The sequence below is a fragment of the Acanthochromis polyacanthus genome, chromosome 23 (assembly GCF_021347895.1).
Source record: "Acanthochromis polyacanthus isolate Apoly-LR-REF ecotype Palm Island chromosome 23, KAUST_Apoly_ChrSc, whole genome shotgun sequence".
Lineage (NCBI taxonomy): Eukaryota > Metazoa > Chordata > Actinopteri > Pomacentridae > Acanthochromis > Acanthochromis polyacanthus.
The window spans coordinates 990,208-1,013,984 of NC_067135.1; the positions used below are offsets into that span (position 1 = coordinate 990,208).

The 23,777-nt window shown below is 40.4% G+C and overlaps 1 protein-coding gene across 4 annotated transcripts in view; it reads left to right on the forward strand.

Annotated features, from left to right (window-relative positions):
• Positions 1-23,777, forward strand: part of dachb (dachshund b) — a 120,983-nt gene that overhangs the window by 46,113 nt on the left and 51,093 nt on the right. The gene's annotated exons all lie outside the window — the stretch shown is intronic.

Sequence of the window (23,777 nt, forward strand, 5' to 3'; positions counted from 1 at the left end):
TTTGGACCACCTGACTTATTCTACCCCTAAGGTGGAGTCAGATTAAGTGCTTAGGTGTTCTCTAACAACTGAGTCTTCAATTGTCTCTTAAAAGTAGAAAGGGACTCAGCAGAACGCACAGAGTTTGGTACTTAAATGTAATTAAATGAACTCTTTCCTTCCTCTGTGTGATTATTAAATGCAACTATGACATCCAGCTATGAAACTCTGAACTCTGAAACTCTGAGTGACTTTGTGTCCATGAAGCTGGTTAATGTTTGTGAGTCCAGATCAGCTGTTAGAGGATTAAAATGGTCTAAAGGTGTGAAAAGGAGCCGTTAATAAAGCTGATATGTTGCTGCATCTCCGTAAAACTTTACTGCTCTTTGAATGTTTATCATTTTTTACAATAACCAGCCCAGTGTGTGTGTGTGTGTGTTTTATGACGGTTTTATAACGTGTGTGCGTTTCCCTACATGGACAAACCAACCACCACCAGGGTGTAATTGAATAAAAGCTCATCTGTGTGTGTGTGTGTGATAATAATACATTCTGGAGATTCAGAGTGTGTGTTTATGAAAGGAGAGCTGTGTGTGTGTGTGTGTGTGTGTGTGTCCGCTGTGACCAGTGTAAACTAATATTGATTCAGCTGTTGGTGTTATACACTAGTCATAAAACTGGACTTATTGTAGGATCTAGGCTTACCGTGTGGGTTCTCGTGTGTGTGTGTGTTCTTGTGTGTTGTGGATCCGTGTTGTGTGTGTGCGTGTTGGATTTAGAACATGTGTGGATTGGACATGTCAAACGGGGCTTTTGTTCACTCTAAACATTTCTACGCTGAGAATCGATAGAACAACAGTCGGACTTCTTCATGTGGTTCCCAGCAGCGTTAGCGTAGCATTAGCGCCCCCATCTGGTGGGTCAGGAGTTAATCCTGCTGTCATTTAACGTGTCTTCATGCTGGTTTTGTGTGTCCTTACGTCTTTACGTTTGCTTTGTGTCCATCTGTAGTTGTATTGTGTCTTTCGTAGGTGTCTTGTGTCTCTTTTTGTGGTGATTTTGTGTCTCTTTGTGGTTCGTTTTTTCTCACTGTGCTCATTTTCTGTAATTCATGGTAATTTTCGTTGAACTGCTGACACACATTTAACACCAAGTTGCTTTGGGGTTCTGTTTTGTGTTGTTGTTGTTTCGTTGTCACTGTACAGATTTTTGTGTCATTTTGTGGCTGTTTAGAGTTTTTTTAGTTGTTCTCGGTCTGTTTTTGATGTTTTATGTCCCCTTGTAGGTGTTTGAAGTCATTGATATGTCTTGTGTTGTGTTTTTGCCTCTTTGTGCAATTTTTGTGTATTTGTTGTGGTTTTGTGTCTTTTCGTGGTGACTTTGTGTCTCTTTGTAGTCATTTTTTTGTCTCTTTGTGTTTGTTTTGTGTCTCCTCATGGTAGTATTTTGTCTCTTTGTAGTCATTTCCAGCCACTTGTTGTGTTTCCGGTAGTTTGGTTCCTCCGGTGTGTTCAGGATCTCCAGCGGTTGTCGTTCAGGTTCCAGCTGTGAGCGTTTCCCTGCAGACCGTGTCCTTGTTAAACTCCAGCGTTTCCCTGAAGCCGGTTTTCTGGGGCTGAAAGTGTTTGTCTTTTGGTGTCCTTGTGTGTCTGTTGTTAGTGTGCGTCCACATGTGTGATGTATGGGGACGGTGAGTAATACTGCATGTGTCATTCCCAGTCCCCCGAGTTTTCTTCCTCTCTTCTTCCTCACCCATCTGTCTTCCCTCCCTTTCTTCATCTCGTCGCCTCCCTCTCTTTTGGGTGACATTCCTGTCCGGCGCTCACGGTGTCATCCCGGTTTTTCTGCTGACTCCGAGCTTCGCTGACACTCCAGCTGTTGAGAGCCCGGCGTTTATTGGATTGTCTGTGTCCTCTATTTGGATAAGGAGAAGGGAAAGAGGGACGAGGAGTGACGACAGGAGAGGCTTTAAAGGACGAAAAGATGCAGAAGGAGAACAAAAACTGAGCCGGGAGGACAAACGCAACAAGCTAATGACCCAAAATAACCATCAGAAATAGAGTACTATGTGGGACATTTGGGATATATTCAGGATCTAAATCATCTCTGGTTTATCTGGAATTTTTATAGCACAAAATAGATATTTATCCAGATAACTGATTGATGTAATACTCTAAGAATTGTTCATTGACCCACTGTCAGCACATTTTTCCACACATCAGAGATGAAAAATGGGATCCAACAGTGAACAATCTGCTCATAAAACCAGTAAGAAGTACTAACAGTTCTCAGTTACAATATTCTGTCATAATATTTCTATTGTAGAACGATCAGCCTGACCTCAAGCATACCTCATTTTAAAGTCTGTTTTCCTCTAAATAGGACCATAATTTACTAAATATGCACCATTCTATACTAAAAGAGACTTAAATCTCTTTATTGAGACCGTAAACTTGTGAGGAAAATGAAAACTGAAGCAGCACATGAAGTTAGAAGTATCATCTTTTTCTCATTCCAACGTCTTTTTGCATGTCGCCCCCTGCTGGTATTAGAAATAATGCTGGTTGAAGTCACTTTTCCATCAGTTTGTTGACTAGTTTTTAATTCAAATGTTAATATTCTTATTGGTCCATAGAATTGATCAAACTCCACAAGTCTGTAATTACCTACCGAGTTTTTGTGGTACAACGTGTTCAAACTTGCTCAATCTGAGAAGAAGGTATTTGTAGTTGACTATTTTAATGTTTGTTTTCTTCAAAATAGGACCATAATTTACCAAATAAGCATCATTCTGTGCTCAAAGAGACTTAAATCTACTGATTGAGACCATAAACTCATTGAGAAAATGGTCAAATAGCCTCAAATTTCAACGTGAAACAAAAGCTGACAATATTTTTATAAATTCATCTCAGAACGTATTTGATTTATCAATTTAAAATTTCATGGACTCCTTTTTAAATATCCATAATTTAGCATAAAAAAGATTCAAGTCGTCCACTAGCGATTTCAGATGGAATAAATCAGTAACTACCAAAATGATAAATGCAGTAATAACAAAAATAAAGCAGAAAATCTGCAGATATTCACAGGTTTCTCACCACATTTAATGCCTGTAAGAGTTAAATTTCTGGAGATGTTCGTCTTTATAGGAATAATGATTTTTGAGAAAGAAAATGCCAAAACATTCCAGATCTGAAAACATGAGAAATTATAAAAATTCAGCCAAAATGTTTGACTAAACTTAGTTTCAGCAATTCAATGAGAAAATAAAAAGCTGATTAATTAATAATATCATTAATAATAAAAGTTGCAGCTCTGAATACAAACATGATTTATATAATCGAAATATTAATATTTTTTAATTTTAAATTGCTTTTGTTTTACCCATAGTTAATCATTTTGCCTTTATTTTATATTTTTAGTTAACTGATATTTGATTAATTTGAAACTGGACTGTGTAGAATCCGTTCTGTATATTTGTTAGTATTTTTCTCTAATTTTCTGTATTTCTGTTAAAGCAGAGAGCATTTTAAAGTCCGTTTTTTTTTTTGTATTTTAGTTAATATTTTTGTGTATTTCTGGTAGTATTTTTGTGTATTTGTTGGAACAGAGAGGGATTTGAATGAGGTGTGTATTTATGTTGGTATTTTTCTGTATTTTTCTGAATATTTTCTGTATTTATGTTGGTATTTTTCTGTATTTTATTAGTCTTTTTCTGTATTTATGTTTGTATTTTCTGTATTTATGTTCGTATTTTTCTGTATTTTTATGAGTATTTTTCTGGATTTATGTTTGTATTTTTCTGGATTTTTATTCGTATTTTTCTGTATTTGTGTTGGTATTTTTCTGGATTTTTATGAGTATTTCTGTGTATTTGTTGGAACAGAGCGTTTGAAGGTGGTGTGTGTTTATTTTAGTATTTTTGTGTATTTGTTGGAACAGAGCGTTTTTAGGCGGTTATTGAGCTCATAATGTTGGTCGCTGTCAGCACAATAACAGAAAAATTTACGTCTGTTGGTGCTAAATGAAGTTATCAGTTTTAGGCGTTTTACAGTCGGATGACGGCAAAAAAGAGGCGACGTGAGCTGCATCCCGACGAACCCGAACGCCTCGCAGACGCTGCGTTCAAGGGTTCAACTCCCCATGGAAAACACGGCACTAAAAACAGACAGTAAAACAGACGAAGGAGCTTTTATTTTCCTCCCATTATTCACCATCACATGTACGGCTCCCAGGAGCTGCAGAACGTTCAGATTAATCTCAGACCAACAGATCTGTGTAAAACACGTTACGGCGTTGATGGAAAACACGAACAGAACGACTTCAAACCGCCTCTGGTTTATCAGGAGATGATTTAAGCAGCAGAAATGACAGAACTAAAGTTAATGATGACGTTAAAGTAATAAATAATCATATTTTAGCTGATATTAGTCACATCAGGCTGATTATTTTAGTAGTTTTTATGTTTTCAGAAGGACAGAATCAGTCTTTAATGTCCACAAATATCATTCCTCGTGTTTTAAACATGAAATTATTAAACATCCAGACACACACCAATAATAATCTCTAAATAAAATTAAAATATTTAATTAATAATTCAAATAACAATTTTACATGATAGGCTTGTCTTAATGTGTATTTTTTTAAATTTGTCTTATTAAAAAAATGCACTGTTTAAAAATATTTTAAAAGTTAAAAATCAGCACCAAGGATGCTAGAAAATATACGTTAAATAACTGTAGAAATACCATTCATAAATATCTGTAAAATAATATTTTCTGTTGATTTAAATATGTATCTTTAAATATTATTTAATTCTTTAAAATGTAAGTTATTACTTCACTAAATGTGATCTGTAATTCCAGATAGACATAAAGAACGTAGTTTTGTGATTTCAAACACTAATGACACACAAAACAACAAAAACAACGTTGAGGTCGACGTGATGAAATGATTTGTGCTTTGAGACCGAAACGTTAAAACCTGCAGCTTCAGGTGATGGAGGACGAGGACAGAACGGACTGATCTGAAGCAGGACCAGGACCAGAGCTGAGGTGGAGCTCTGGTTCCTCCTGAAGTGTTTATCTCTGGGCTGAACAGAGGAGCAGACGGAGAAGGTTGGAGGTGTGTGTTCCTTTAAGCTTCAGCGGCTTCAGAAGATGGACTGCAGAGACCTGAGACAGCAGAGAGAGGAAGACGGCAGATAAAAGATGGCAGAGGGAGGAGAGGGATGGAGGGAGAGCAGATGCTCCTGAAGAACAATGGAGGGAGAGAGAATGATGGCCAGAGAGGAGGAAAATGGAGGGAGAGGGACAGATGAAGGATGACAGGCATGGGAGGCAGCGGGCGAGAGAGGCCCACAAACACTGGAGGACAGGGGAGAGAGAGGGAGGTGTGAAGAAGAGAGAGATGACAGGGCGATGAAGAGGAGGAGGAGAGAGGTGAGCGTCCTTGCACTGTCAGGGCGATCGATGGCACATCATTTACATTACACTGACTTAACTGCAGAGAGAGGGGGGGGGGAGATAGAGGGGTGAGGAATGGGAGGAAATTAACTACAGTTGAGGAAAGATGGAGGGATGGAGGAAGAAAGGGCAGAGGAATTGATCTGATGAAGGTTTGGGCAGCCTCTTCCTCCTCTTTCTTCTTCTTCTTCTTGCCTCCCCTCCCTCCCCCGTTCATGTGTCACCCTTCTCTCCTCGTTACTATCATCCCTCCATCACCTCCTCTTCATCTTTCCTACATCTTTCTGCTCAGTGTGGCCACTAACCAGCTAGCGACGCTAGCAGCTAACCAGCTACCGACGCTAGCAGCTGGTTTAGCTAAATGCTAACGTCAGATACAGTTTCATAATAAAGTTCATAAAACCAATGTAATCTAAATTTTGATATAACACATATAAGAAAAGAAATTGCATGAAGCTTAGGTAATGACACCATGGGTGGTTGGTGTCATTTTTGAGTGGATGTGCAGACAAAAAAAAAAAAAATTTGATAGAACATGACAAAAAATGGGTCAAAAACAACCAAAACAAGACAGAAAATGACCAATAATGTTACAAAATGACAAAAAAAGGACAAAAATTGGCAAGATAAGCCAGAAAATGATCAAAAATGTCGTAAAATGTCAAAAATGGGACAAAAGCAACCAAAACATTTGAAAATGACAAAAAGGACAAAGACAACAAAAAACAAGACAGAAAATGACCAAAAAATGGGACGAAAGTAACCAAAAGCACATTATAAAACCAGAAACACACAAAACACAACAACTTCCTGTGAAGAAACACAGGAAGTCCTCAGTTTACAACGTCCTTGACCTCCAGCGTTTCATCGTTACATCAGAACTGCTTACATGTAACTAGTTGATGAGTGGAGTGGATGAATACGTCGTCACACGGTGCTATCAGACGGCTTTGTTTCCATTCTCTGGTTGTACTCCACCTTGGATTGTCTACATTCACTAACTTTTTACCTTCATTATGGCTCCCAGCGTAAGTCAGACTCTTCTGATGCTTGGAAGAAAAGGAAAGCGTCTCCATGGAAGTGAGATTAGACAGAATAAAACACTGGGAACAGAAACACCGACCAACATGGGTCAGGATGTAAAAACAGGTCAACATGTTGTAGTGACCCTCTGATGAATGAGTGAGACTTTATCTGGTTCTCTGGTCGTTTATTAAACCTTCACACAGGATACTGTGGACCGTAGCCAACGCCAGAATAACTAGAAAAACCCCATAACTTAGCTCCAGAATAACTAGAAAAACCCCATAACTTAGCTCCAGAAGAACTAGAAAAACCCCATAACTTAGCTCCAGAATAAGTAGAAAAACCCCATAACTTAGCTCCAGAAGAACTAGAAAAACCCCATAACTTAGCTCCAGAATAAGTAGAAAACCCCATAATTTAGCTCCAGAATAAGTAGAAAAACCCCATAACTTAGCTCCAGAAGAACTAGAAAAACCCCATAACTTAGCTCCAGAATAAGTAGAAAACCCCATAACTTAGCTCCAGAATAAGTAGAAAAACCCCATAACTTAGCTCCAGAAGAACTAGAAAAACCCCATAACTTAGCTCCAGAATAACTAGAAAAACCCCATAACTTAGCTCCAGAAGAACTAGAAAAACCCCATAACTTAGCTCCAGAATAACTAGAAAAACCCCATAACTTAGTTCCAGAAGAACCAGAAAAACCCCATAACTTAGCTCCAGAAGAACCAGAAAAACCCCATAACTTAGCTCCAGAATAAGTAGAAAAACCCCATAACTTAGCTCCAGAAGAACCAGAAAAACCCCATAACTTAGCTCCAGAAGAACCAGAAAAACCCCATAACTTAGCTTCAGAATAAGTAGAAAAACCCCATAACTTAGCTCCAGAATAAGTAGAAAAACCCCATAACTTAGCTCCAGAATAAGTAGAAAAACCCCATAACTTAGCTCCAGAAGAACTCGAAAAACCCCATAACTTAGCTCCAGAAGAACCAGAAAAACCCCATAACTTAGCTCCAGAAGAACCAGAAAAACCCCATAACTTAGCTCCAGAAGAACCAGAAAAACCCCATAACTTAGCTCCAGAATAAGTAGAAAAACCCCATAACTTAGCTCCAGAATAAGTAGAAAAACCCCATAACTTAGCTCCAGAAGAACCAGAAAAACCCCATAACTTAGCTCCAGAAGAACTAGAAAACCCCATAACTTAGCTCCAGAAGAACCAGAAAAACCCCATAACTTAGCTCCAGAAGAACCAGAAAAACCCCATAACTTAGCTCCAGAAGAACCAGAAAAACCCCATAACTTAGCTCCAGAAGAACCAGAAAAACCCCATAACTTAGCTCCAGAATAAGTAGAAAAACCCCATAACTTAGCTCCAGAAGAACCAGAAAAACCCCATAACTTAGCTCCAGAAGAACCAGAAAAACCCCATAACTTAGCTCCAGAATAAGTAGAAAAACCCCATAACTTAGCTCCAGAATAAGTAGAAAAACCCCATAACTTAGCTCCAGAAGAACCAGAAAAACCCCATAACTTAGCTCCAGAAGAACTAGAAAACCCCATAACTTAGCTCCAGAAGAACCAGAAAAACCCATAACTTAGCTCCAGAAGAACCAGAAAACCCCATAACTTAGCTCCAGAATAAGTAGAAAAACCTTCAGCTGAGTCATTTTGGACTAATTTGGTCAAGGAAAATTTTTTTAATAGTTTTGGACAAATTTTTAGTCATTATAGAGATATTTTTTGTCATTTTACACAAGAACTGAATGTTGTGGACAAATTTGGGGTAGTTTTTGTCAGGTTTGACAAATTTGAGTAATTTTGGCCAAATGTAGACCAAAGTTTAGTCCGCTTGGACAGGTTTTGAGTCATTTTGAACAGATCTTGAGTCACTCTGGAGAAGATTTAGTCTTTTTAGGCAGTGCATTCTGGGTAAACTTTAAGGTTCATATCAGCATGTGTGATAGGTGGTTGGTCAGAACAAGTTCTAGACAATGAAAGGAGCATTTTTTGATACCAGGATCATCTGATAGACTTGTTGAATGATCAGGATCTTTCCCATTAGTATGAATGATAGATTCAGCTCTGTAAGCGTCCAGCGTGTCCGTCCATAGCTGTTTCGTCGTCCTCCTCCTACCATATGGGACATTCCTTCTCGATGTGGCGCATTGAAAACTTCCTGTTGTTATAGTTTGTTCTGGAGACTTCAAAGAGCCAAGCAGAGAACATGGAGTCTGTTCCAGTTTTACGTCTTAAATGCTAACATGTGAGAGCGCCGTGCACGCTGCTATGAATTATCCCCAACCTGTGTGTGTGTGTGTGTGTGTGTGTGTGTGTGTGTGTGTGTGTGTGTGTGTGTGTGTGTGTGTGTGTGTGTGTGTGTGTGTGTGTGTGTGTGTGTGTGTGTGTGTGTGTGTGTGTGTGTGTTTGGTTTGCCCACATGCCGAGGAAGTAAGGTAATGACGCTGAAAGCCATCGCACACACACACTCACCACGTTAGCCCATCGACCTGTACAAGTTGTCTCGTCAGCGGTTGTGCGTCGCCCTGCGAGTGTGTGTCGCTGTGTGTGTGTGTGTGTGTCGCTGTGTGTGTGTGTGTGTGTCGCTGTGTGTGTGTGTGTGTGTGTGCACTGTTTAATATTTAATAGGCACTGGTTAAAAATGCACGAGTGTTTTTGTCTCTGGTCCCGTCGCACACCTGTTCCTCTGGAGGCAGAAAGAGATAGAGAGAGGAAAGAGTGATAGATGGATGGATAGAGTGGAGGGAGAAAGGAAAAGACAACTGATAGAGATGCAGAAGAGATAGAGATAAAACTGGACTGATTAGAGATGTGACAGATTAAAGCAAAAAAGAAGATAAACACTGAATGTATGTATGAGATAAAGACGGACTGACAGAAGATGTACAGAAATAGATAGATGGATAGAGGAAATATATATATATATATATATATATATATATATATATATATATATATATATATATATATACATATATATATGAGAGAAAGAGATGGAAAACTAGATAAAGGTTGTACAGAAAAATATCAAATACATGGAGATACAGAGATAGACGTAAAGATGGGAAGATTTTTGGGGATAGAGGATGAATACAGAGAGAGAGCTAGAGGATGTATGGGGATAGCAGAGAAATGGAGATGAAGAGAGAGATTTAGATGAATAGTTATTGATGGAGAGATAGAGGACGTGTAGTGATGATGATGAAAAGACATAGGGCATATAGAGACGTATGCAGAGATAGAATATGTATAAAGATAGAGATAATAGTGAGAGAGAGGAAGGATGTATAGAGATAGAAATGAATAGAAGATGTGTAAAGATAGATGACATAGAGAAATGATGTACAGAGATAGTGATGTATAAACAAAGATGGGGAGATCATTGGAGGATGTATAGAGATGTGAGATAGAAGATATTCAAAGATAGATATGTTTGGAGATAGATGGAGGATGTATAGAAATGGAGAGATGGAGGATGTACAGCTCCCCTTTCTCCACCAGTCAACTCTGCATCGCCTTCACTATACTGTTATGCTAACTTACATACTGTTTGAATTTTACTGCTAGCTATATATGGAGTATGTTTAATGTCAGAGCCGTACATCATCAGAGTAAACTATGAGTCAGTTTTCAATGTTAGCTTATACTTTGTCTGTGTCACATATCCTGTCATACATGTATCCAAATGTGTGTTGTGTTTTCCTTGCTTTCCCACCCCTCCCTCTTCTCCCATCCCTCCCCCTTGCCCTCCTCTGTCCCTCTCAACCCCCCCGGCCAGCAGGCAGATGGGTCCCCCCTATATAGAGCCGGGTTCTGCTCGAGGTTTCTTCCCTGTTAAAAGGGTGTTTTCCTGCCACTGTCTCCTTTGGGCTGCTCTGGGGGTCAGGCATATGGGTTCTGTAAAGCGTCTTGAGACGATTTGACTGTAATTGACGCTATATAAATAAAATTGAATTGAATTGAATGTGTAGAGATAGAGAGATTCATTGATAGATATTGACGGAGAGATAGAGGTTGTGTTGTGATAGATGAAAAGTTATGGGATGTATAGAGATAGATGGATAAAATAGGATGTAGAAAAATAGAGATATGGTTAGAGAAAGAAAGGATGTATATCGATGGAGTGACATAGAGGATGTGCAGAGATAGATGACATATAGAGAGATGGTGTACAGATATAGAGATATTGATGTATCAATATAGATAGGGAGATTTTTGGAGAATATAGAGATGGAAAGAAAGAGGATGTATAAAGATGGAGATATAGCTAGAGATAGATAGATGAAGGATGTATAGAAATGGAAAGACAGAGATGGATGGAGAATGTGTAGAGGTCGACAATATATAGAATAGAGAGACATAGAGGATGTAAAAAGAGAGATATGGTAAGAGAGAGAGATATAGATGAAAAATTTATAGAAATGGAGAAATAGATGATATTTAGAGATGAAGTGATGGATGAGATAGATTAAGAGAGATGGAGGATGTATAGCTAGAACAGTTGAATTTCTGGTAGATGATAGATATCAATAGAAATAGATAGACAGAATGTGTACTGATGGAGAGAATGAATAGAGATATAAGGATGGATAGAGGATGTATAGATGGAAAGACGATGGATAAATGGATGAATGTTTACATAAAGATACAAGAGATAGAAAGATAAAGATGGATAAATAGAGGATGCATAGATGGAAAGATGGAGGAACATGATGGTCGGATGATGGAGATAAAAACCAACAGATGGACTGAAAGAAAAGAGATGGAAGGTGGACAGCTGGATGAGCAGATAAAAGGATGGATGGACTGATGATAGATAGATGGATGAAGAGGTGATCTAAAGGTAGATGATGGAGGATGAGCTGATAGAAAGATGGATGGATTGAGTTACAGCTTGAAAGACAGGAAGTGGAGGGATGAATAGTAACTAAGCAGTAATAGATAAATGGAGGGGAAGGAGAAAAGAGAGAAAGAGGTGTCATCAGTTAATCAATAGCGTTTCCCTCTTTCCCTCCACTCTGTGTTTTAAGGCGGTATTTTTTCCTCCTTTATTATTTTCGCTCTACTTCCCTGATCAATCAATACTTATTATTACTCACCTCTCTCTCCTTTCTGACTCTGTCTTTCTTCATTTTCCACCCCTTCACCTCTCAGCTCTGTCTTTCTCTGCCACCACGTCCAGAGAAAGACAGAGCTGAGAGGAAAAAAGAAAAAACGAGGAAGGCTAGAAGACCGAAACACAATGAAGTCATTCATCTGTCCAATCAGAGAGGCGGAAGGCCGGAGCAGAGCAAGCATCCATCTCTCCTCCGTGATTATGATGCCGTGTGCCGCCACATACATCCCATCTCTCCGGTGTCTCTTTAAAAAGAATAGATTGTTATTCCACCGCAAACAAAGACTGAAGACACAGCCGGAGAAAGAGGATAGAGGACGGAGACACAATTTATGACGGCTCACAGGAGAAATGTGTAAATGTCCGATCAGGATGGAAAAGAGAGGCTGATCAATAAGGACATGATGTGACCTCAAGCTGGGGGAGGACAGGAGTGAAAGGGAAGACTAAAGGGATTATAGATGGAGCAGATGATTGGAAAAGAGAGGAGATGGTGGTGGAAATGTGTGGAAAAAATCAACAAAACAACAGAATTTATCAGTTAGAAACGGTAAAAAAAAAAACAGAATAAAATGGTGAAATATTCAGCTTCAAACCACAAGTTAAGGAACAAACCTTCAGCCCACAGTCCAACACATCAACAGTTATTAAATAAACGCCTAAAAAGATGTTCAAAAATGATATATAAGCACGTCTCCTTCAAAATAAAAGCCTCCAAAGGTATTTTTCAGTTCTCTGACAGCAGTAATGTACTTTAAAGATTTTTTAAACCATTTTTCTGCCCGTACAACGTCAAAAATGCTCAAAATATTACAAAGCCAAAGGTGAAATCTTTACAAGTTTAGTCATGTTAAAACAAAAACTAGTCCTGGAGGCAGGTTTGAAAGACATAATTTCACTATTTTCTATTTCTGTCAGTCAGAAACTGTAAAAAAACAGAATAAAATGTTCATAAATGCAGCCCACAGTTCAACACCACAGCTTTGATGCCTTTTAGATCAGCAGCTACCAAATAAACGCCGAAAAAGATTTTCTAAAATTATATGGAAGCACATCTCCTTCACAATAAAAGCCTCCAGAAGTTTTTCTCAGTTCTCTGACAGCAGTAATGTTCATCATGCCAACCAAAATAAGACAACTCAAGATTTTATAGTAACATTGCAAGCTTCAAGTCATTTTGGACAAACTTTGAATATTTTTGGACAGGTTAAGGTGTTTTGAACAATGTTTAAGTCAGTTTTGGCCAAATTTGAGGAAGTTTTAAGTCATTTTAGACAACTGTTGAGTATTTGTGGACAGATTTTTAATATTTTGGATGACCTTTGAGTCATTTTATGCTAGATTTGAGTCATTCTGGACAAGTATAGAGAAACTAAAGATGTTAACACTGAGTTTTTTTACTTCCTGTGTCTCAGTTTAGACTAAAACAATGACATCAGCGTGGGACTGTGAGCTATTGATTATTGATTGATGATAAAGAAGGATTACTGGTTAATTATTCTACATTTGCATCTGTGATTGGTCATTTTCTGCATTAAAGGACACAGATAGGAGGAGGAACATGTTTGTGTTTTATGAAGCTGAGGAGGAACCTTTGAGCTTCTAGGGGACGGTTATTGTGGTCGCACGAGAACATTAGTGCTTCAGGTTTTTATTAATTAGCGTTAATTAAGCTCAGGTGTGTGTTTCTGTTTCTAGAAACATGTCTGCCACCGTGGAGTGAGTCTTCCTCTCTGACACCCGCCTGTCCTCCCAAACCGCCGTTTCCATGGAGACGCAGCCGTGATCAATACTCCGTCATTGGCTGTGATGGCCGGTCACATGCGTGCACGCACACACACACACACACACACACACACACACACACACACACACACACACACACACACACACACACACACACACACACACACACACACACACACACACACACAGCAGTTTATCAAAGGCTGATGGATCAATACCAGGTCAACACGCTTTAGCTCAGATGTTTCACCTCCTCCTGCTTTCATCTCCGTCACGTCTCCTCCTGGTTTCTCTTTTCATCTCCTCCTGGTTCCTCCTTTCATCTCCCCCTGGTTCCTCCTGGTCCCTCCTGGTCCCTCCTGGTCCCTCCTGGTCCCTCCTGGTTCCTCCTGGTCCCTCCTGGTTCCTCCTGGTTCCTCCTTTCATCTCCTCCTGGTCCCTCCTGGTCCCTCCTGGTTCCTCCTGGTTCCTCCTGGTTCCTCCTGGTTCCTCCTTTCATCTCCTCCTGGTCCCTCCTGGTTCCTCCTGGTCCCTCCTGGTTCCTCCTGGTTCCTCCTTTCATCTCCTCCTGGTCCCTCCTGGTTCCTCCTGGTCCCTCCTGGTTCCTCCTTTCATCTCCTCCTGGTTCCTCCTGGTCTCTCCTTTCATCTTCATTTTTGAACACTTTCTTGGTCATTTTTCAGTAACTTTTGTGCATATTTGTCCTTTTTGGAAAAGTTAGTCATTTTGGACACATCTTCTTTGCTCTTCAGTCATGTTTGTGTCATTTAGGGTGAGTCACTTTAAACATGAATATCTCCATGTTTCCAGACTTTTCCTCTCTCCTCTGCTCATCATCAGTAGATGTTTCTCCATGCTGGATGGATCTCCAACTACTGGCTTTTTTCATTTCCGTTCTTGTCTGAATCGTCTCTGATCGGTTTCTAGGATCTGTGGACGTTTCTCTTTGTGTGTTCGGAGGTCAAACGTGTCGCATGAAAACGCTGGTTTCTATTTTCAGGTTGGATCAGAGGGAGGTTAAAGAATGAATGTAGGTCAATGGAGGAATGGATAGAGTGTGAGGTTGTGTGATTGTACAGTTGTGTTTTTGTGTTACTGTGTGTGAGCTGCTCTTTGTCGTGGCTCGGTGCTGCTGCAGAGTGGACGCTGACGAGGATTAATGCCCAACATATGGCGACCCTACGGGACTCTGCAGAACAAAGAAGGAATATCATGTGTCCTCTGCACACGCTTCAACACACACCTGCTACTGGAACATGCGTGTGCGGTACCAGGGTTTCTGTGTGGAGCTGGAGGAGGACGAGGAGGTGAAGCAGAGTTCAGGGGGAAAGTGAAGGTTCATGCTTTCTTCTTCTCACATCCAGATCGAACAGTTTCCTCTTTTAGCACTCTGGATGTTACTTCACACGTCCTGGAAGACGGACGGATGGATGGATGGATGGATGAATGGACGGATGGATGGATGAATGGACGGATGGACAAATAGATGGATGGACGGACGGACGGATGGATGGATGGATGAATGGACAGATGGACGAATAGATGGACGGATGGACGGATGGATGAAGGATGGATGGATGGATAGACGGATGGATGGACGGACGGACGGACGGAGGGATGGATGAAGGATGAATGGATGGATGGATGGACGGATGGAGGAATAGATGATGGATAGATGGACGGACGGACGGGCGGATGGATGGACGGACGGATGGATGGACGGACGGATGGATGGATGAATGGACAGATGGACGAATAGATGGATGGACGGACGGATGGATGAAGGATGGATGGATGGATAGACGGATGGATGGACGGACGGACGGAGGGATGGATGAAGGATGGATGGATGGATGGATGGATGGATGGACGGATGGAGGAATAGATGATGGATAGATGGACGGACAGACGGATGGATGGACGGGCGGATGGACGGACAGACGGATGGATGGACGGACGGATGGATGGATGAATGAAGGATGGATGGATGGATGGATGGGCGAATGGATGATGGACGGACGGACGTCCTCCTCCGCTGCATCTGCCTCCTCCTCCCAGATCATAATAGTACGGCCTACTGATGAGGATTTATTAAGGCTGATTCCAATATTTGACAGAAAACATTCTGATAACTGATTAATCAGCTGATTAATTTAAAAAAAGTCTATAATAGATAAAATAACTTATTTTTTGGTCCCTTAAAGCTACAACATCAAAGATATGAATTCTAGGCAGAGCATTTGACTGTTTTAATTCTTGTTCATTCAGTATTTGATTAACTTTACAACAGAGAGGAATTTTCAAAAACATGCAACAAAGCATTAAATCTCTAGGAAATTATAGAACTTTAAAAAGAGTCAATCTGTAAATGAGTTATGACATCCATCTGTTCTGGTACTTCTTTAGCTTCTGTAGATTATATATATATATAGAGGCCATGTTCTAGGATCTTCTGACAGTCAAACAGTCTGAATTGTTCATCATTTTACTGAATAAGCATCCTCCTCCTTAATGATCCTCAGCAGTTACCTGTTACCTGTCCAGGTGAACCTGTGGTAGACTGTTACCTGTCCAGGTGAACCTGTGACAGACTGTTACCTGTCCATGTGAACCTGTGACAGACTGTTACCTGTCCATGTGAACCTGTGACAGACTGTTACCTGTCCAGGTGAACCTTCACCCTCAGTCAGCTGGGACAGACTCCAGCCCAGGTGGTGTATAGACGATGGACAAATTGTTAACTTACCTGTTGGCTCCGCCCACTCCTGTACTGTTCCCTGGTAGCTCCTGTAGTTACTGAGCAGTGAGGACTGAAGCATTTACTGTTTGATCAGAGATTAAAATGTATCAGCAAAACTCCCACTGATGATGATGATTTTGAAAAGGGCTCTGATTGGCTGATTTAATCGGCCAGACGATAAATCCGACCTCCTGGTTCAGGTCTATTTCCTGTTTCTTTCTTTCTGGTACAGGTTTATTTCCTGTATTTTCTGGTACAGGTTTATTTCTATCCAGTAGCCCTCTCCTCCTCCTCCTCCTCCTCCTCTTCGTCTCTCTGTAGGTGTAAATGACTTTGGACGGCCATCTGTTACTGAGCCTCCCTGCAGAGAGTTGGCCTGCATGACAAACCTGCTTATTGTGTGTGTGTGTGTGTGTGTGTGTGTGTGTGTGTGTGTGTGTGTGTGTGTGTGTGTGTGTGTGTGTGTGTGTGTGTGTAGTTTCTGCTACTGTACTCTGTTTGTTCATGCCTACGTGCACATGCATAATACAGCAGCGAGCATGTGCTGGGGTTCTGCTGCATGTAGAACATGTTCTGTTAACGTGTTGACGGAACATGTTCTGTTAACGTGTTGACGGAACATGTTCCGTTAACGTGTTGACGGAACATGTTCCGTTAACGTGTTTACGGAACATGTTCCGTTAACGTGTTGACGGAACATGTTCCGTTAACGTGTTGACGGAACATGTTCCGTTAACGTGTTGACGGAACATGTTCCGTTAACGTGTTGACGGAACATGTTCCGTTAACGTGTTTACAGGTTACAGTTTCTTCTTCCTGCCTGTAAATCTGATTCATAGTCCCTTCAAAATAAAAGCCTCTGTGAAGGATTTTCAGGCTCTCTCGGGTCGTTATTCGTTCCAAAGGATGATATATTTCCGTTCATTGAGGCAGATTTTCTGCTCTGAGCTTCTGAGAGCAGCACAAAGAGTCGATAATCTCCTGATTCTGACGTGATGAGACCAGAGGATGGAATTAACTTCATTTCTCCCAAAGCAGAGCTATTTCAGCTTTAAACACATACAGGAGGATAAACGTGCACGAAAAGGCTCAGAATCAGGCATGAATATAGAAAACATACACCTACCTTTTTACATGTTGTACTTAAATATGATCTTATTACAAATAAATAAAACGGACTTAAAATGATCATTTCTTCTCATTGCTTATTTTTTTTTGCATTAATGGTGTGAAGAGCATAGTTTTAGCTTCTTTTGTCGGGTTTATTCTGTGTCTTTTCCACTTTTTTTATACGTCTTGTGTGCATCTGTCTTTTTCACAGTTTTCTTTTCTTATTGTTTAAAAATGTATTTTGCTCTATTTTTAGCTTTTTTATTGGATTTGTTTTAAGTTTTTCCATTTTTATTCTTGTCTGCATCATTATTCATTTCTGTAACTTTTTATACATTGTAGTTGTTTTGTTTTCATTTTTTAGTCATTTTTAATGATATTAAACTGTACAAAGTCTATCAGTGACCCAATCACCTGTAAAATAAAATTAACGTCTACAATAAACTGATCAGTTATTAACTATTCAATCAATCATCGACTGTTTTGCTGATCAATTAATCAATTTGAGGCATTTTTGAAGAAAAAACGGTTTAAATTCTGTCCACAGCTTCTTAAATGTGAATATTTAACACTTCTATGACAGTAAACTGAAGATCCTGAACATTTTTTTTGGTACAATATTTTTATTGACTTTTTAGTTTTTAACAAAGAAACACACAAACATTACAACATATGACCAAAAAAGAGTAAACTTTGGCCACAACAAAAACATCTTCACCTATATACCTCCTACATGTCACACCATTGCATTCTGTTTTCCAAAATATAATCTTGAATGTCCACAGCAATGTTATACATCTAAAATATGTGCATGTACTGGTTACACTCAGCTCAGTACTTCAATAGCTGCTGCAACAAGATCATACCAAGGGGACAAAAATGAGATCCTAAGGATTCATAAACAATCCAGAATAAAGAAATAAAACTAGACTGGTTATATAAAAATAAAGAAATAAACCAACTAAAATAAATTTGAAATAAATAATAAAAATGAAAATCAATTAGAAAAATTAGAAACCGGAGAAAAATGGGAACTTCCAACTCCAAACTCCTCAGATTCATAACCCAGGAAGGACTTTTTGCCCCTCTTGGGGGTTGCAATCAATAGTTCCCTTTAAGATGACCTTTGTAAGTCATTTAGCAGCATACCTAAAAAAGGGAGTCCAAATATCAAAAAAAAAAAAAAATCCCCAGTTCTACATTTGATCCTGTCAGTCAGGTATTCCATAGGAATAATATTAAAGATCAGTCTGTTCCATCCTGCAGTGGGGGGAGGTGTATTATCATTCCATTTAAGTAAGATGTTCTTTCTAGCAGCAAATGTGAGAATACTGAAGAGCCTTTTGTGGTAAAAACCCTAAATTTGAGGACTTGGTAAACCAAGCAGCAGAGTCTGAGGCTCCATGTCAAGATCAACATTAAAAATTAGATTTAGTTTTGCAACCGTTTTATAACAATAATCTTCAATATGGATGAAAGTTGAATTTTTTTTTTTTTACATTTTCAAAGATTTTAAAAACCAAACTGATTGATTGATCCTGAAACTAATCGTTCATGAAGACTTTAGTTTATCAGGTTTATTTGAGCAGAAAATAGTTAAATTTAGTCTAAAATGACCCATAAATTACCACATTTTTCTAGATTTTTATCTGCAAGATGTCAAATCCTCTCTGGTTTCTAAAACAACTGATAAAGTGGAAAATTCTGCTTTTTGAAGCAGATTTTAACTATTAAAAAAAATAATTTAATAGATTTTCCATATTTAATTCCAGATTACATTCAGTAAAATCACAAAAAGTATAAATTTCCCTGCAGATTGGAAATGAATAAAAATCACTATTTTCACAAATAATCATTTGTTTAGCTGTAAAATCAGTTTGATTGTATTTAAATCAGATGAAAATGATAATTTAGCAGATGTTTGCAGTTATTTAAAGGAGAATGACGTATAATAGGGACTGAAAAGAGGATAAATTCTATTTTAACCGTTTTTTAAAGCAGATTTTCCCTGATTTGACATTTCACAGATAATATCTACAGAAAAACAGTTTTAATGTGTAAAAACTGGTCATTCTGAGAGTAGATTTATTCAGACGTCCAGCTGTTCATCAGAGAGCATGCTGCTCATTGTAACACCTGTGGACACGTTGTGGTCATTTTAACACCTGTGGACACGTTGTGGTCATTTTAACACCTGTGGACACGTTGTGGTCATTTTAACACCTGTGGACACGTTGTGGTCATTGTAACACCTGTGGACACGTTGTGGTCATTTTAACACCTGTGGACACGTTGTGGTCATTTTAACACTTGTGGACACGTTGTGGTCATTTTAACACCTGTGGACACGTTGTGGTCATTTTAACACCTGTGGACACGTTGTGGTCATTTTAACACCTGTGGACACGTTGTGGTCATTTTAACACCTGTGGACACGTTGTGGTCATTGTAACACCTGTGGACACGTTGTGGTCATTGTAACACCTGTGGACACGTTGTGGTCATTTTAACACCTGTGGACACGTTGTGGTCATTTTAACACCTGTGGACACGTTGTGGTCATTTTAACACCTGTGGACACGTTGTGGTCATTTTAACACCTGTGGACACGTTGTGCTCATTTTAACACCTGTGGACACGTTGTGGTCATTTTAACACCTGTGGACACGTTGTGCTCATTTTAACACCTGTGGACACGTTGTGGTCATTTTAACACCTGTGGACACGTTGTGGTCATTGTAACACCTGTGGACACGTTGTGGTCATTTTAACACCTGTGGACACGTTGTGCTCATTTTAACACCTGTGGACACGTTGTGCTCATTTTAACACCTGTGGACACGTTGTGGTCATTTTAACACTTGTGGACACGTTGTGGTCATTTTAACACCTGTGGACACGTTGTGGTCATTTTAACACCTGTGGACACGTTGTGGTCATTTTAACACCTGTGGACACGTTGTGGTCATTTTAACACCTGTGGACACGTTGTGGTCATTTTAACACCTGTGGACACGTTGTGGTCATTTTAACACCTGTGGACACGTTGTGGTCATTTTAACACTTGTGGACACGTTGTGGTCATTTTAACACCTGTGGACACGTTGTGGTCATTGTAACACCTGTGGACACGTTGTGGTCATTGTAACACCTGTGGACACGTTGTGGTCATTGTAACACCTGTGGACACGTTGTGGTCATTGTAACACCTGTGGACACGTTGTGGTCATTTTAACACCTGTGGACACGTTGTGGTCATTTTAACACCTGTGGACACGTTGTGGTCATTTTAACACCTGTGGACACGTTGTGGTCATTGTAACACCTGTGGACACGTTGTGGTCATTGTAACACCTGTGGACACGTTGTGGTCATTTTAACACCTGTGGACACGTTGTGGTCATTTTAACACCTGTGGACACGTTGTGCTCATTGTAACACCTGTGGACACGTTGTGCTCATTGTAACACCTGTGGACACGTTGTGCTCATTTTAACACCTGTGGACACGTTGTGCTCATTTTAACACCTGTGGACACGTTGTGGTCATTTTAACACCTGTGGACACGTTGTGGTCATTGTAACACCTGTGGACACGTTGTGGTCATTTTAACACCTGTGGACACGTTGTGGTCATTTTAACACCTGTGGACACGTTGTGGTCATTTTAACACCTGTGGACACGTTGTGGTCATTTTAACACCTGTGGACACGTTGTGGTCATTGTAACACCTGTGGACACGTTGTGGTCATTGTAACACCTGTGGACACGTTGTGGTCATTTTAACACCTGTGGACACGTTGTGGTCATTTTAACACCTGTGGACACGTTGTGGTCATTTTAACACCTGTGGACACGTTGTGGTCATTTTAACACCTGTGGACACGTTGTGCTCATTTTAACACCTGTGGACACGTTGTGGTCATTTTAACACCTGTGGACACGTTGTGCTCATTTTAACACCTGTGGACACGTTGTGGTCATTTTAACACCTGTGGACACGTTGTGGTCATTGTAACACCTGTGGACACGTTGTGGTCATTTTAACACCTGTGGACACGTTGTGCTCATTTTAACACCTGTGGACACGTTGTGCTCATTTTAACACCTGTGGACACGTTGTGCTCATTTTGACACCTGTGGACACGTTGTGGTCATTTTAACACCTGTGGACACGTTGTGGTCATTTTAACACTTGTGGACACGTTGTGGTCATTTTAACACCTGTGGACACGTTGTGCTCATTTTAACACCTGTGGACACGTTGTGGTCATTTTAACACTTGTGGACACGTTGTGGTCATTTTAACACCTGTGGACACGTTGTGGTCATTTTAACACCTGTGGACACGTTGTGGTCATTTTAACACCTGTGGACACGTTGTGGTCATTTTAACACCTGTGGACACGTTGTGGTCATTTTAACACCTGTGGACACGTTGTGGTCATTTTAACACCTGTGGACACGTTGTGGTCATTTTAACACTTGTGGACACGTTGTGGTCATTTTAACACCTGTGGACACGTTGTGGTCATTGTAACACCTGTGGACACGTTGTGGTCATTGTAACACCTGTGGACACGTTGTGGTCATTGTAACACCTGTGGACACGTTGTGGTCATTGTAACACCTGTGGACACGTTGTGGTCATTTTAACACCTGTGGACACGTTGTGGTCATTTTAACACCTGTGGACACGTTGTGGTCATTTTAACACCTGTGGACACGTTGTGGTCATTGTAACACCTGTGGACACGTTGTGGTCATTGTAACACCTGTGGACACGTTGTGGTCATTTTAACACCTGTGGACACGTTGTGGTCATTTTAACACCTGTGGACACGTTGTGGTCATTGTAACACCTGTGGACACGTTGTGCTCATTGTAACACCTGTGGACACGTTGTGCTCATTTTAACACCTGTGGACACGTTGTGCTCATTTTAACACCTGTGGACACGTTGTGGTCATTTTAACACCTGTGGACACGTTGTGGTCATTGTAACACCTGTGGACACGTTGTGGTCATTTTAACACCTGTGGACACGTTGTGGTCATTGTAACACCTGTGGACACGTTGTGCTCATTTTAACACCTGTGGACACGTTGTGGTCATTGTAACACCTGTGGACACGTTGTGGTCATTGTAACACCTGTGGACACGTTGTGCTCATTTTAACACCTGTGGACACGTTGTGCTCATTTTAACACCTGTGGACACGTTGTGGTCATTTTAACACCTGTGGACACGTTGTGGTCATTTTAACACTTGTGGACACGTTGTGGTCATTGTAACACCTGTGGACACGTTGTGGTCATTTTAACACCTGTGGACACGTTGTGGTCATTTTAACACCTGTGGACACGTTGTGGTCATTTTAACACTTGTGGACACGTTGTGGTCATTTTAACACCTGTGGACACGTTGTGGTCATTTTAACACCTGTGGACACGTTGTGGTCATTGTAACACCTGTGGACACGTTGTGGTCATTTTAACACCTGTGGACACGTTGTGGTCATTTTAACACTTGTGGACACGTTGTGGTCATTGTAACACCTGTGGACACGTTGTGGTCATTTTAACACCTGTGGACACGTTGTGGTCATTTTAACACCTGTGGACACGTTGTGGTCATTGTAACACCTGTGGACACGTTGTGGTCATTTTAACACCTGTGGACACGTTGTGGTCATTTTAACACTTGTGGACACGTTGTGGTCATTGTAACACCTGTGGACACGTTGTGCTCATTTTAACACCTGTGGACACGTTGTGGTCATTTTAACACCTGTGGACACGTTGTGGTCATTGTAACACCTGTGGACACGTTGTGGTCATTTTAACACCTGTGGACACGTTGTGGTCATTTTAACACTTGTGGACACGTTGTGGTCATTTTAACACCTGTGGACACGTTGTGGTCATTGTAACACTTGTGGACACGTTGTGGTCATTTTAACACCTGTGGACACGTTGTGGTCATTGTAACACCTGTGGACACGTTGTGGTCATTTTAACACTTGTGGACACGTTGTGGTCATTTTAACACCTGTGGACACGTTGTGGTCATTGTAACACCTGTGGACACGTTGTGGTCATTTTAACACCTGTGGACACGTTGTGGTCATTGTAACACTTGTGGACACGTTGTGGTCATTTTAACACCTGTGGACACGTTGTGGTCATTTTAACACTTGTGGACACGTTGTGGTCATTTTAACACCTGTGGACACGTTGTGGTCATTGTAACACTTGTGGACACGTTGTGGTCATTTTAACACCTGTGGACACGTTGTGGTCATTGTAACACCTGTGGACACGTTGTGGTCATTTTAACACTTGTGGACACGTTGTGGTCATTGTAACACCTGTGGACACGTTGTGGTCATTTTAACACCTGTGGACACGTTGTGGTCATTGTAACACCTGTGGACACGTTGTGGTCATTTTAACACCTGTGGACACGTTGTGGTCATTGTAACACCTGTGGACACGTTGTGGTCACTGAGCCTCGCTTTGTGTCTGTTGTTGTTTTTTGCTGTGACGTTTTGGGAGACTTGTAAAGCTTT